Genomic DNA, 12,209 nt, shown 5'->3' on the forward strand with positions numbered 1-12,209 from the left:
TACAGTTACAGTCTCAGAAACCCACAGGGACAGGTCTACCCTGGCCTACAGACTTGCTTTGGAATTGGAATTGATTTAATAGTAGTGAGGTTGTTTGCTGGTTGGTTTGTTCTTTGTTTTTTTTAAACTTCTGTGGCCGTTACATAATCTGGTGTCAACTTGATTAAGAGTGTAGGGGTGGAGTCTAGCCAGAATATAGCCAATGAGGTATCTGTGTGAACATAGCATTCTCCTGAGGATTCTGGGAATTCCTGATTTTCCTCCTTGGAGGTGGGAGTCTCTCTCTCTCCTCACTACCTTGGAGACTCTCTCCTGACAAGACACTTGGCACTACACTGATAGACCCCGTGCCCTGGGAACTGGAGAAGTCACGTGGAAACCGCTACCAGGTCTGAGATGCTTACAACACGACTGGATCCAAAGACTGTCTACCCACTGGCCTGTGATCGTCCTGCATTCAGCGTCATTGCATGTGTTTCATGAGTCTGAAGAGGACTTTCTAGATTGGTATTGGACATATGGGCTAATATGGGACTTATGGGCTTCGACTGGACTGGGTTGGGATGATTTCTTATGTACAATTACCCTTTATATAAAACTCTCTCTTATACACATCTGAGTTTCTATGGATTTGTTTCTCAAGTCTACCCAGACTAACACAGCTTTCATGATGAAAAAATGACAATACCATCATTAAAATGTAAGTGGATTATAATACAAAGAGTTGTAGATGTTAAAAAGAAAGAAGCTGAATGTTAGGGCAGCTAATATTTCTGATGACCATCTAAAAGGAGAGAAACTGCCATAAATGATTTAACTTGACTCTCTGAATTCATCGACTACTAGTCACATGCCCAAAACAGATAGGTTTAATTATCTTTTGTACATACATCATATAATTACCACATCAAAACTGTCTCGTGTAGTACTGTAACTCAAAACTGACACAACTACATAAATGTAGTCGCTTGCTGGTTCTCCCCTTCTTTACACATCAACAGATTTAAATAACTCCAGTTCATCTTATGCCTCATCAGTCCCAAAGTAGATTCGTCTTTAATGTAATTAGCAATTAATTATAAGAATGATCTATGTGACCCATATGTCTACGGAAATAAATCTGGCAGGCTGGTTAGGATTGGAGAGTGCACACAGGGAACAACTTGAAGCTGAAATGAATAGATTTACCCCAACTCAAATGTAAACAAATACCATCTGGCGCTACTAAATTCAATTTTACTTTTTAAGTGCTGCAATGAAGCAGCCGGTGGAATTAGCACAGTGGTTTTCAAAGCTGGCTGCATATTAAATTGCCTGGGGCAGAGAAGGATCTTACCTTATATAAAAATACCTAAGCTTGTGACCTATCCCAAACCAAATGGAGTCTCTGGCCGTGGGGACTGAGATGTCTGCGCATCCGTCCATCCATTCATCCAAGTAAGTTCCTGGGATGATTCCATGTGCAGCCAGGGTAGAAAACCACTACTGGGCTATTGTAAATTCGTTGGCCATCTTTTTCCAAGTTGCAATAACCTTAAAGGACCAGCAGGTGGCCACAGCCACACTAAAGAATGGATTTCAGCTGCTGGGGTTTCTTCTAATCCTGTGCCGGAACTGTGTTCTTTCCATCACTTCTCGATAACTCAACCAAACCAAACTCACTGCCACTAAGTTGATTCTGCCTCAGTGCCTCTACAGGACAGGGTAGAACTGCCCCTCTGAGATTGTAACTCTGTATGGGAGTAGAAAGCCTTGTCTCTCTCCCGTGGAGACCTGCACAAAACTAGAGAGGCTGGGGTGAAGAAAGAAAATGTAACGTTAGGGTTTTAAAGAAACAAATCTTATTTGTAAGATTAAGTTAATAATCATAAGTAAACAGGCATGTCTCTCAAATATTTGTGAAAGAATGCTATCATTCAGAGCTGGGGCCCTGTTGACCCAGTGGGTAGAGTGTTTGGCTACGAACCAAAGGGCCAATGGTTTGAACCCATGAGCCGCTCTGAAGTAGAAAGATGTGACCGTCTCCATCCTATGGGCATCATCTATGAGTCAGAATCAACTAGCAGCAGTGGGTTGGGTTTGGGTCATAAACAACGGCATGTCTCAGCCTGGTATTGAAAATAACATTGCTTTGGAAGACATACAAACTCATGTCTAGGAAAAGCACGACGTAGTTGCTAACTGTGGCTCCCCCACGGCAGCCACGCTGAGGGAGATGACACTGCCTGCTCCTGGGGAGATGCCCAGCCTCAGGCCCCCGAAGGGGCAGTTCCCCTCTGTTCCGTAGGGTGCCTCTGAGTGGGAATGGACTCGGCGCAGTTAGCTGGTTTTCCTTACAGGTACTGTTGAGCTCCCCTGGCAGAATGGAGTCATTTCAGCACAGAGATTAGAAGGCCCACGGGCAGATAATATTTACTATCTGGGGCTCTTCACACAAAGACTTTGCTGACCCCATAACCCCGCCAAATTCCCATGCTCAGTAAACTGTAGCCTCATCGCCTGACAGGGGCGGGTCTCAGACCCGTGACTAAGTGCACCTGGAAGGGCTGGACACAGGCAGACAGTATAGTAGCGGATGACACTTTGGAAGCTCCTCATATGTATATATGGCTCTGAATGTATTCAGAACGAAAAGTAAAAGGTTGTTGTTTTCATCAATTTTATGTTTTCCATGCAAATTCTTAGTACATCTTTATACCGCAAGCAGAAAAGGCCCTTATTCTGGGCAATTCAGACTAGTCCTACTGGAGAAAGGCTTTAGGATTCAAAGGCCGTTGTGGTTACTTCATGGGGCTGCAAATGCTTCCAGGACACGAAAAGCCATCCAGTGCTATCCACGGTGAAGAGTGCTGCAATGCACGTTCATTGTGATGAGGCGTTCGAGGGCCATTAAAAGCCAAAATCATCACTGCTGCTGCCACAGCCATATGGGCCTCACAGGGAAAGTCAGGACTGATTAGGACCCAGGACAAAAGCAAGTTCATTCAAAGTGTTCACAGGGGGCTTGGTGGCACTTTCAGGTCAGCATTGGGCTGCTACCCACAGGCTGATGATCCAAACCGACTGGCCGCTCTGCGGGAAAAGGTGAGGCTGTGTCACAGCTCCTGTAAAGATCCCGACCTCCTCAGAAAACCCATGCAACACAGCGGGGAGGCAGACTCAAGCTGGTGGCAGGGGGTTGGTGGGTGAGTTAGCTTGTGTGTGTGGTTTATTTGTTTGTTTTCCTGAAAAGCAGGCAGTAGGCCAAATGTCAGTGAACTTAAGGTTTAGACCCTCTCAGGTTTGTTTGAATGTGAGTCTCTAGGAAGAGCCAGGTACATGGAGAAGATGGAGAAAGAATCGGTGTCTTGCTATGCTTTCCCTTTTGATGTTCTGATGAAGGGCTTGCTGCCAATCAGGTTGGGCAGAATCCCATGCCATTGTCCTGATTTTGAAGGAAATGAAAGTCAGGCTGATAAACATAAACAGGCAGGTCATCATTACTAAGCCCAAGAACCAGAAGTAAGTATCATGAACATTCTGTGCCTATAAATCTCTTAAGTTAGATGCAATGGACAAATTCTTTAAAGGACATAATTTACCAAAATTTACACAAGGAAAAAAAGAGTTCATCTGATCAGGCCTATAATAAAGAAATTGAATCAACACTTAATTACCTTCCAAAATAGAAAGTAGGAGATCCAGATGGGCTCACTTGTGAACCCTGCTACAAGGAGGGTTTAAAGGAGAAATGATCACAATTCTATAAAACCTTATTCAGAAAAAGAGAAGAAGAGATATTTTCTAATTTATTTTAGGAGGATATTACCCTAATATTAAGACCAAATAGAGATATTATAAGAAAGGAAAAGTATAAAGAAGTATCTAATGAACAAAAATGCAAAAATATTCAACAAAATACTAACAAATCAAATCTAACCGTGTCTGGAAAGAATGTACGCCACAGCTGTAAAAAAGGTGCAGGCGGGGTAGTGGTTACGCACTGGGCCATTCACTGCAGAGTTCGTAGTTTGAAACTACTGGAGAAAATAGGGCTTTCTACTCCTGTAAACAGTGACAGTCTCAAAACCTCACAGGGAACAGTTCTACCCTGTCCTCCAGGGTGACTATGGGTCAGCACAGACTTGATGGCAATGATTGTCATTTTTAAATCCCACAAGAGTGCCCGGCATTTTACTTGCATTATCAGCAAGCTATTCAATCCCTTTGGTGAACCCACCCAATGTGCATAGTCTCATCCAATCATCGTATAAGAGCAACAAAAAGTACAGGTCCCATCCTCACCTATCCACTGCCATCAAGTTGATTCCAATTCATAGCAACCCAATAGGCCCGAGTAGAACTGTTATTTACGGTTCCTAAGACGAAATCTTTACAGCAGAGACAAGCTCATCTTTCTCCCACAGAGTGGGTGTTAGGTTTGAACTGCCCACCTTGTGGTTAGCAGCCAATGCTTATCCCACAGCACTGCTCTGCTCCCTCAGACTATAGGCAGAAGAACTAAATTAAGTAATTCTCTGCATTATAACAGTCAAGTGGGATTTATTTCAAATATCCAAAAGCCAATGTAACATTTGAAAATAAATTAATGTAATCCCCATCACATATCGATAGGCTAAAGAAAAAAAATCACGATATTATCAATAAGTGGAGAAAAAGCATTTGATCAAATTCATTATCCATTCAAGATTTTTTTTAAAATCATCAAACTAGGAATAGAGAAAAATCTTCAATTTGATGAGATCCCAGCTAATGCAATTCAACAAGGACATTGGTGGTAGTCAAACAGGGAATAAAAGAGGGGTGGGGATCAAAAAACTATCTTTATTTGCAAATGGTATCATTGACTATGTAGAAAATACCCCCAAATTTCTGGAATTAATAAGTAATTATAACAAAGTTTGGAGATGTAAGGTTAATAAATAAACTAAATATCAGTAATAAACTACTTGAATTTTTTAAAAACGTAACATCATTTATATTAGAACAAAAAATGCTTAGATATAAGTCTACCAAAATATGTACAAGATCATGCAAGCAGCTGATGAAAGAAATAAATGATGAGATTATTCAACGTTCACAGATAACACGCTAATTTTTCCCCAGTTGAGTCAACATAACCCCACCAAAATGCCACTCCCAATCATAATCCCAAGCAAGTTGTTCTGTGGCTATCAATAAACTGCCATGAAAGTTTATGCAGAAAGGCCAACGATCCCAAACAGTCAACACAATACTGATGAAACACAAAGCTAGAAGTCTGACTTAGCAGACTTAGCTGCTCCCTACACAGCCATACAGGTCAAGAGAGTATGATGTTGGTAAAAGAACAGACAAATAGATCAATGGAAAGTCCAGAAATAGACGCACAAAATAACGTCAACAATGATAAAGAATCTGACAATGGAGCAAAGATAACTCAGTGAAGCCAAGGTAGTTTTTTCGACAAAAGAACTAGAACTGAACATATACACACTAAAAAAAAGCATCTAGATACAGACCTTACACTTTTTTCAAAAATGAACCCAAAATGTGTCATAGACACAAATGTACGACACAAAAGGGTAAAGTTTCTAGAAGATAACATTTTAAAAATCTAGGGGACTTTGACTTTGGCAACGTTTTTGGATACAACACCAAAAACTTGTTTTACGGGATAAAAAATGATAACCTGAATTTGTGAAAGACACTGACTAGAAAATGAAAAGACAACAGAACTGGGAGAAAATATTTGCAAAACTTTGGCCAGAGTGCCGATTTTAATTCAAAACATACAAGGTATACTAAGACTCAAAGATGAGACATTATCTCACAAACGCTGTACTTGTGATCAGGAAAGACCAGTCCCTGGAGAAGGAAATCATAGAGGGGCAGCGAAAAAGGGGGGGCCCTTTGCCAAGACGGATGAACAGAGTGGCTGCAGCAATGGGCTCACCAGGAGAACAAGGGTGAGGAGGACGCAGGGCTGGGCAGTGTTTCCTTCTGTTGAACACAGGGCTGCGCTGAGGACACTAAGGAATGACACCGAGGAACGACAATCTAGTGAGACCCACCGATAAGAAAAGCCACCAAATGACAGGGTCAGATAATGAGAACAGAAAATATAAAAGAAAGTATCACAAAAGAAAAGATAAAAATGAATGGCAAATAAGCATAAGGAAAGATGTTTAACATCAGATACCATAAATTGGATTAATGCCACTCCCACTGATTCAATTTTGACTTACATAGGCTTTCCTAGGCTCTGCAGTGCCTTACAGGAGCAGAAAGCCTCATGTTTCTTTGGTGAAGTGGCTGGGGGATTTGAACCACTGACTGTGTGGTTAGTAGTCCAACTCTTACCTGACAGCACCACCGGGAAAATGCAAATTAAAACAACCAGTTAACACTGTACACCCTATTAGTCATTTTAGAATGGCCAAAATTAACAAACAAACAAAAAAGACAATATCAGATGTGGTTAAGGATGTAAAGCGACAGGAACTCTCATTCACTGCTGGTGCTGATGCAAAATGGTACAGCTACTTCGGAAGACAATGTGATAGTACCTTACAAAGTTAAGCATAAGTTTACCATAAGAGGCAGAATTGTATTGCAAGGCATTTAACCCAAATGAGCTGAAAAGTTATGTCCACACAAAATCCTAGTAATATTTATAGCAGCTTTATTCATAATTCCAAATAGCATGAGAAAAAAGATATCCTCCAATAGGTGAATGGATAAACAAACTACCCATAACCAAAGATGAAACATTATTCAATGATAAAATAAATGAGTAATCGAGCCACGAAAAGACATAAGGACACTTTCAATGCACATTTCTAAGTGAAAGAAGGCAGTCTAAAAAGGCTAACAATTATTTGATTACATTGTAGGAAAGGGAAAACTATGGAGACAACAAAGAATGCTGCCAAGATTCATGAGGAGGCATAGGGATAAAGTTGCGGCACAGAGGGCTTTTTCTGAGGCAGTGTGAGTCTCCTGAATTAAACTGCAATGGTGGATATGCATTGGGATCCACTGATCAAAATGCGAAGAGTGAACCCCAATGTGAGCAATGGCCTTTAATTAATAAAAATATATACATGCATACTGGGATATCATGGTAACGACTATACCAGAATAATACAAATATTAATCCTGAGGTGTGGTAAAGTGAAGTTTCTTGGTAAGGCTCTGCTATCCAGTCTTGTGACCCACACCTAATGACTGGGTCAGAGTATGCAAATAGGCTATATGGGACTAACATGAGGGGACTGATGAGTGTATCATTGCCCTGGTAGGAAGGGAGCCATCTCTGAAGCAGGAACAGGAGAATCTCATGACCATTAAAAAGAAGAGCCACCAGCAGGGCACATCTGAGATCCCTGCACAGAGAAGCAGCAGTCCTGCCTGACCCACGGAGCAAGTAAACTGACTGCCTTTGGAAAAGAGGTAGGCTGGTATAGTGGGTGCCCCTGTGGGCCTCTATCAGTGAGAAAGGAACTTTTGACACTTGCCTGTCATAAAGGCAGAAGCCAAAGAAAGGGCTACATAGCTGAGGGACCAAAGACCCATCCTGTGGATATAGCTGAGAAGCAGCACTACAGACAAAAAGAACTGTATCTGAAACATTTCTGATTCTGACTTGTGACCTATTAACTTCTTTAACAAACCCCTATAATCTTGAGTATTGCCTGCAAGTTCCATGTAGCCATTACAGTGGATTACCATACCTACCAGACAATAAGAATGCCATGGGAGGGGCGGCTGGTGTCAAAAGAAACTAAGGAAGGTTGGAGGGTGGAGGCATGTCTGACCTCTGCCTCAAGGGCAGATGTGGGAGTGAATTTTCCTTCCCCCTCGTACTGCCAGAAGAGGTCCGATGTGGCTACCAGGCCATTTCCTCCTAAGGGAAACTATGGAGTAGAGAGGAGGCATTATAAGAACTCTACTTTCTGTGCAAATTTTGTATAAACCTAATTGTCCCTGCGTCAGCACTGACTCTATGGCAGTGAGTTTGGGTTTGTTTTGGTTTTTAAAAATTGGATCATACAAAAGTGGATTATGCATTGGACTGCTCACTGGAATGTCAACGTAAGCCCAGCAGCCACTCTGAAGAAGGAAGATGTTTTCTACTCCATGAAGACTTACAGTCCTCGAAACCCACACGTGCAGTTCTACCCTGCCCTGGAGGGTACCTAATGAGTCAGAATTACCTAGAGAACTGTGAGTTTTTTGTGTAGACCTAAAACTGCTCTTTAAAAAGAAGGGGGGAAAAAGTCTATCTTAGAGAAAATTGAAGTTAGTTTGCTGATAAAACAACTGCAGTAATCCAGCAGGGAGGAACTCTCATTCACTTGGCTACCACCAGTGTAGCTTTATTCACCTCCCAAATAACGCCTGAAAATCTTGAGTATTGTCTGCAAATTCCTTGTGGCCATTGCGATAATCAAATCCAACAGAGAAGTAGAATGTCCTGGGAAACTAAGCCAGATTGCCTGTGAGACCAAGATAAAGAAAAAGATTGCAGAAGAGGTTTTACAAATATGGTCTCATTTTTCTAAAAACAAACAAAACAACTGATTTTGAAGAAGTGTTTACAACAGGAGTCCTGGTGACACAGAGGTTAAGTGCTCAGCTACAACTAAACAGTGGGTAGCTTGAACCCATCAGCCATCAGGTAGGAAAGATGCGGCCATCATCTCTGTACAGATTCAGAGTCTTTGAGACCCGATGGAGCAGGCCTACTTTGTCAGAACTGACTCCATGGCAGAGGAAGTTGGGGTTTGAGCTATGACAGAAAAAGATCTGGACATTGATAATAGGATTCATTCTGGTGAAATGCAACCAGAGAGGAAATTCTTAATATCATATGCTTCTGAATACACTGGCTTTCTACAGAGAGAGTCTCACTTCTGAATTTTCCTTGGGATTTCAAATGCTTAAATATTTGTTCTAGAAAGGAGACAGCTGTAGTTTCTCAGATGTGTGGGACAACAGATAATAGGAAGAGTTACCTTCCGAAGCCTGACATGAGTGCTAGGTGTTATGCTAAGTCTGAGACAGGCATTATATCCAATTTTATAACTATGAACAGTCACCTCTATCCAACTTCAAAGCCAATAAGCTACTCTATACGGAGTCACAGAGCAAGGTTTGAGTCTTTGTTGTGAGGTGGCTTTGAGTCAATTTTGACTCCCAGTGACACCATGTGACACTGTAACCTATGCTGTAACCTTTCAGAAGCAGGACCTAAGGACACAGCTTTCTCTTGAAGAACACCTGAGTAGGCTCCAGCCACCAGCCCTTTGGACTAGCACAAAACCACTGGGCACCCAAATATATCTTCCTCCTCTGGGGTTTATTGAAGGAGTTCTGATGGCACTATGAGTTGGGCAATGAGCTACTGACCATAAAAAAAGTCAGTAGTTCAAACCAACAGCTGCCATGTGGAAGAAAGGTGAGGGTCTCTGCTCCTGCAAAGCTTTACAGTCTCAGAAACGCTATCTACTGTCATTGTGAGTGCACATCAACTCAAAAGCAGTGGGCTTCTTGGTTTTATTATACCTGAAAGGTTCCTTGCTGGCGCATGGGCTAAGCATTGGCCTGCTAACCTAAAGGTCAGTGGTTCAAACCTACTAGTTGCCTCAGGGGAGAACAATGAGGCTGTCTGCTCTCATAAAGGATCACAGTCTAACAAATGCTTCAGACCAGTTCCACTCTACCCTGTAGAGTAGCTATGAGTCAGAATAAATGTGATGGCAGTGAGTTTTATTATACCTGAAATCTACAATCAGCATTCCCGGAAACAGCAGTCAAAAAATCAAATGACATATTGCACTGGGCAAATCTGCTGCAAAAGACCTCTTTAAAGTGTTAAAGAGCAAAGGTGTCATTTTGAGGATTAAGGTGTGCCTGACCCAAACCCAGGCCAGGGTATTTTCAATTGCCTCACATGCATATCAAAGTTAGGCAACGAATAAGGAAGACTGGAGAGAAATCAGTGCATTTTAATCATGATGTCAGAGAGTAATAATCAAAGTACTGAGACCTGCCAAAAGAATAGATCTGTCTGAGAAAGAAGTCTGGTTTGGGGAAAGCTTCTTGGGCAAACTACCGGTTTTTACAGGCTATTGTATGAGATGGTACTTCCTGGAGATGTAAATGTACAAAAATGTTCCCTTTTGGCTTTTTCTTACTGGGAGATAAGCCTTGTACGTAGATTTCCAGGTTACTGTGAGTTATTTAGAAGTTACTTCTCCCATGAGCACACCAATACTGCATTTTGAGGCACCCTAATTTGTATGCACCTGAAATTAGAATATAGAAGGCAATTCCGAGTCCATAGGGGCATATGTGCACCACATCATATGTCTCAAAATTTCTATTTCATTACAAAATTTCAGAAAATGTCCTTGCATGCCTACCATCAACAAAAATATTCAAAGTGGAAAATAATTGGGTCAAAAAGGAGTTACAGCTTAAGGACCTCAAAGCCTTTGGTTCTAGCCTAATTGGATAGCAAGTTTACTATTATCAAAAGAAATACGAAAGACAACTCAGTGTTAATCAAAGCTAAAATTCCCTTATTGACCCTTAGTTGTCCTGCTGGGTGGAAACCTATGATTATTTTTGGAATTTAATACATGATGCAAACATGTCAATTATTTAAATTTCATGTTGCCCAAGAAATCACTAAGTGCTGTACTCCCTACATGTAACTCATCATACCTTTTAATGTACTGAATATTTAAACATTACTTTGGTTCCACGCAGCTAAATTTCCTTCATGCCTTTATTTCCTTGTCTCTGTTGAATCATCCCTCACTATTACTACTCCATAGAACTGAATAAACAACACTTGTCCCATTATATCAACACTCATCTGATACACATAAAATCCTCAATATAGATGACCCATTTACTAGTAATCTTGTCGGAGCTGCCAAAGTTCCTTAACCAGGCAGGGTATGTAAAGGGAGTCTATATCAAAATCTCTAAATTTTTTGAACTGTGGGTACCAATGGCCTAAATTACAGATTAAAAGCCTGGGCTTCCACCCCACCCCCACGATTTTTAATGTTTTGCTGTTTTCTGCAATATTATTGAAGACTTTCTGGGTGCCTGGTGGTGCTGGGGTTAGCATTCTTGGCTGCCAATACAACAAGTCGGACTCCACCAGCCACTCTGCACAATAAAGATGCGGTAGTCCACTACCGCAAAGATTGCTGGCTTGGAAATCGCATGGGACAGTTCTACTCTGTCCTATTGAGTGGCTATGAGTTGCAAAAGGGAGGAAGGCAGTGAGTTTGGTTAAAGACATGAGGTTAAACCATATGAAATTGCGGGATTTGTCTGGCACTATGGATGGGATATTGAACAACTTCAGAAACAAGTCCAAGAAGGTGGAGTTTACAAAGGACATGAAGATTCAGTTTAATGGGTAAGTTTGTTTGTTTGTTTGTTTGTTTGTTTGTTTGTTTGTTTTAAGACTCTGAAGTTAAGATGAGGAGTGGAAAGTACAACAATGTAGTATTTTAATAGCCGATTCTGTCCAGAAATAACGTTGATCTCTGTTAAGTAAAATGATATCTAACACATATTGTTCATGGCTAAAAAGCAAAGGTGAAACTTCTCATATAAAATGCTGGACAGACCCCACCCCACCCCAACCCCCAACTTCTTTTTGATGAATTAGGCAAGAATCCACCCCACTTGCAGCTTCTTGAGCTTCCAGTTTGGGGTTTGTGTCTTTTCCTTAAATTTCATCACCCCACCCACGGCAGGGCAAATAAGGATCGCGCCCGTGAAGGAGCTTTCCACGGAAACCCAAGGTGGGCGGACGTTAGCCTGAGGGGGCTTCTGGAAGATCCTGGGGCTCCCGTTCTTCGCGCGCCCCCACTCTGGTGAAGAGACGCGCGTGCACGCCGTCGGGAGCGCGGCGGGCAGGTGCACCCGGCAGCGCGGGAGACGGGGGCCGCCGTTCCCCAATCCCGGGCCTCAGCTGCGCCCCAAAGAGATCGGCAGTGGCAGGTGGGTGCGGGCGGATTCCCAAGCGTCTTTACACGCCCGCGTGCAGTCCACGTCCGTGTTTCGGGCCACAGCTACACACGAGGGGGGAAGGGTGGGACGAAGACGAGGAGACAAAGAGACGTCGGCAGGCCCTGACCACGCCGGGCCCCCTCCTTCCTTACCTGCTGAGCGGGAAGGCCGCCCACACCACGCTC

The sequence above is a fragment of the Echinops telfairi genome, unplaced genomic scaffold (assembly GCF_000313985.2).
Source record: "Echinops telfairi isolate 266 unplaced genomic scaffold, ASM31398v2 ScPeMD7_70;HRSCAF=299, whole genome shotgun sequence".
Lineage (NCBI taxonomy): Eukaryota > Metazoa > Chordata > Mammalia > Afrosoricida > Tenrecidae > Echinops > Echinops telfairi.